The sequence below is a fragment of the Octopus sinensis genome, linkage group LG1, assembly GCF_006345805.1.
Source record: "Octopus sinensis linkage group LG1, ASM634580v1, whole genome shotgun sequence".
NCBI lineage: Eukaryota > Metazoa > Mollusca > Cephalopoda > Octopoda > Octopodidae > Octopus > Octopus sinensis.
This window is the reverse complement of record NC_042997.1, coordinates 200,294,519-200,298,973: the sequence shown is the minus strand read 5'-3', so window position 1 is coordinate 200,298,973 and position 4,455 is coordinate 200,294,519. Positions and strand designations below refer to the sequence as shown.

General features: G+C 36.9%; 1 pseudogene; it reads right to left on the bottom strand.

Moving 5' to 3' along the window:
- Positions 1-3,837: 3,837 nt before the first annotated feature.
- LOC115220839 lies at positions 3,838-3,956 on the bottom strand (annotated as a pseudogene).
- Between the last annotated feature and the right edge of the window lie 499 nt (positions 3,957-4,455).

The window sequence follows — 4,455 nt, the reverse complement described above, 5'->3', positions numbered from 1 at the left end:
TGGTTAGAGTGTCAGGTTCACAACAATGAGATAGTGAGTTCGATTCCTGGACCAGGCTGTGTGGTGTGTTCTTGAGCAAGACACATTAATTTCACATTGCTTCAGTTCACTCATCTGTAGATATGAATTGCAACATCACTGTTGCCAAGACGTATCAGCCTTTGCTTTTCCCTAGGATAACATTGGTGACATGGAGAGAGGAGGCTGGTATGAATGGGTAACTGCTGGTCTTCCATAAACAACCATGCCTGGACTTCTTGTCCAGGAGGGTAACTTTCTAGATGCAACCCCATGACCATCCATGACTGAAGAGTGTCTTTATCTTTTACCTTTATCCTTTAAAATGCTTTTTGTGCCACACGTTGTATTAGCAGAATCTGAACGAAGCACTGTAAACCATCACACATAATCTCTTTTCTCTTTTTTCTTTTTTACTTGTTTCAGTCATTTGACTGTGGCCATGCTGGAGCACTGCCTTTAGTTGAACAAATCGACCCCAGGACTTATTCTTTGGAAGCCTAGTACTTATTCTATTGGTCTCTTTTGCTGAACCGCTAAGTTACAGGGATGTAAACACACCAGCATCAGTTGTCAAGCGATGGTGGGGGGACAAACACAGACAAACAAAAATATACACACACATAAATATACATATATACAAAGGGCTTCTTTCAGGTTCTGTTTACCAAATCTACTCACAAGGCTTTGGTCAGCCCAAGGCTATAGTAGAAAACACTTGTGCAAGGTGCCATGCAGTGGGACTGAACCCGGAACCATGTAGTTGGTAAGGAAGCTACTTACCACACAGCCATTCCTGTTTATGTTTCTGTTAGATCTTGAAGTTGCTCATATTGATTTATTGGTTTCCATGAGGAATTTATTATATGCACCCGACTTTGTTTATTCCATGTGATTAAGGGGTTTACAATTGGAAATCAATAATTAAAAATAATATTTAATTTTATAGTAATTATGATGATTTTTTTTTGTCTTTGTTCTTCTTCTCTGCTTCTTAAGATGTTTTTTTCCTGTATTTTAAAGAAATTCATTATTTCCTAACTTCAGAAAACAATATTTCTTGATTTCTTTTATTTTTTAATGTTTGGTTCCTTTTACAAATGGCTAACATCAAAACTCAAAGACGTCCATTAATCTATGAATGTCTGATTCTTTTTTTCTTTTTTTTTAATAAATATAACAATTTACAATAACAATACAAAAGACAATATCTGACAAAGATAAAGAGAAAACTGCAGAAACTTTTAGAATCAAATTGATGATGGGTAGCAACAGGAGTTGGAATATATTATACAGGATGGGCCAAAAGCCATGTACAAAATAAGTTCAATATGCTCTGGAATTGTCAAAGACATGCTTCAATATATCTAAAATTGAATAAAATAACTAAAATTCTGGTTCATGGTGAACAAAATAAATAATAATAAAAATAACATAATATAAAAGGTGAAATGTTTTGTTGCATAACGTTTGACCCACCCTGTATATAACTATATCTGGGCCTTTTGCCTATATTGCACCTACTGTTTCTATCTCCCCTGTTGCCTAGTCAGCACCCTTTCATCAGTTGCTTAGTCAACATACCTGATGAGTTTCAGGTATATTCTAATAGCAATTGAAAAATTGACAGCCAAGGTACATGCTTTGTGTTTTGTACATGATTTACATTTTGTTTCTGGACATGCTTGTATACATACATACATACATACATACATACATACATACATACATACATACATACATACATATATCATGGCACTCTGCCGATTACGACAACGAGGGTTCCAGTTGATCCAATCAACGGAACAGCCTGCTCATAAAATTAATGTGCAAGTGGCTGAGTACTCCACAGACACACATATCCTTAACATAGTTCTCAGAGAGATTCAGCATGACACAGAGTGGGACAACACTGGCACTTTGAAATACGGGTACAACAGAAACAGGAAAAAAGAGTGAGAGATAGTTGTGGTGAAAGAGTACAGCAGGGTTTGCCACTACCCGCTGCCCAAGTTTTGTGGAGCTTTAGGTGTTTTCGCTCAATAAACACTCACAACGCCTGGTCTGGGAATCGAAACTGCGATCCTATGACTCTAATCACTGCTGCTCTAATCACTGGGCCATTGCACTTCACCATAATTACATACATACATACATGCATACATATATGTATACAGACATATATATATAAATACATACATACATATATACGTGCATACATACATATATATTCATACAGACATATGTACATACATTCATACATACATATATGCATACATACATACATACATAACATACACACATACATGCATAGGTACATATATATATATATATATATATATATATATATATACATACATACATACATTCATACATATGTACATACATACATATAATACATACATTTTCATGATATATATCAAATTCCTGAAGGACTATTTGTTGACAGAACTAAAGATAGCTACACTGCCTGCCAAAATTTTTTAACCAGTGATCACAAATGTCAACAAACACAGACAGATATAGAAACACTCACACACACACCAACTCAAACACATGCATTTATATATACATATATAAGTCATGGGACTCCATTGGTTATGACGATGAAGGTTCCAGTTGCTCTGATCAACGGAAAAGCCTGCTCGTGAAATTAATGTGCAAGTAGCTGAGCAGTCTACAGACACGTGTACTCTTAACGTAGTTCTCAGGGAGATTCAGCATGACACAGAGTGTTACAAGGCTGGCCCTATGAAAAATGGGTACAACAGAAACAGGAAGGAAGAGTGAGAGAAAGTTGTGGTGAAAGAGTACAGCAGGGTTCACCACTACACCTTCTGGAGCCTTGTGAGGTTTTATGTGTTTCTGCTTAATAAACACTCACAGTCTGGGAATTGAAACTGCGATCCTATGACTGCAAGTCCACTGCCATAACCACTGGACCATTGGGCCTCCATGAATGACCCGTCTTTGTTTTTTTGTATCATCTATCTGGATGTTTTGTTGTCCCTTTTTGTATCACCTAGTTGTCTGGATGTTTTGCGTTCTTGTCCCATTTTGTATTTTATATATATGTATATATATATATATCTGTATAAGTAAAAGTGCCTGGCTTAGTGGTTAAGGTAAGCAGCACATGACTATAAGTTCGTGAGTTCAATTCCCGGCAATACATTGTGTCCTTGAGCAAGACACTTTATTTCACCTTGCTCCAGTCCACTCAGCTGACAAAAATGAGTAGTGCATGTATTTCAAAGGGCCAGCCATGTCACATTCTGTATCAAGCTGAATCTCCTTGAGAACTACATTAAGTGTTCACACGTCTGTGGAGTACTCAGCCACTTACAGGCTGTTCTGTTGATCAGAGCAACTGAAATCCTCATTGTCGTAACAAATGGTGTACCATATATATATATGGCTTTTACTTGGTCCAGTCATTTGACTGCGGCCATGCTGGAGCACCACCTTTTAGTCGAGCAAATCGACCCAGGACTTATTCTTTGTAAGCCTAGTACTTATTCTATCGGTCTCTTTTGCTGAACCGCTAAGTTACAGGGAAGTAAACACACCAGCATCAATTGTTAAGCAATGTTGGGGGGACAAACACAGACACACAAACACATATATATACATATAATACAACGGGCTTCTTCCAGTTTCTGTGTACCAAATCCGCACGAAACGCTTTGGTCAGCCTGAGGCTATAGTAGAAGACACTTTGCCCAAGGTGCCATGCAGTGGGATTGAACCCGGAACCATGTGGTTTGTAAGCATCCTACTTACCACACAGCCACTTCTGTGCCTATAAAAGATGTGTGACGCTTACAGCACCTAAGTTTTCCAAGCAGTCACCCATCTAAGTACTAACTAAGCTCGATGTTGCTTAACTTCAGTGATCAGACGAGAACCAGTGCTTTCAACGTGATATGGCCATTTTTAATATGTATATTGAATATATGATGGTCTTCTTTCAGTTCTAGTTTCCTTCAACCAAATCCACTTCAATGCTTTGGTCAAGGCCTACGTTTGCCAAAAGTGCTACGCAATAGAACTAAACATGAAACCACGTGGCTGGAAAGCTAAATTCCCAATTACACAACCAATAATATTTAGAGATGAAATCAATCAAAATATTGCATAGATATAAATATCAAGAAATACTTCCTGTCTGAAAATGAGGTTAATATTCAAAAATATTATAGTGTAAAAATCATTTAATGTGAGTTGCCGCGATATGTCACAGGCTAGATTAAACATGACAAGGTTACATTCCCAGATACATCGATGTAAACACATCACATAAGGAATAATACTCTATTGCAAACCTATTCAAATCACACCATTTATATGTATGTGTGTAAATATATATATATATATATAATATATATACATATCTTAACTGCTTTCTTACATACAAGCAAAGTCATTCCGAGAAAG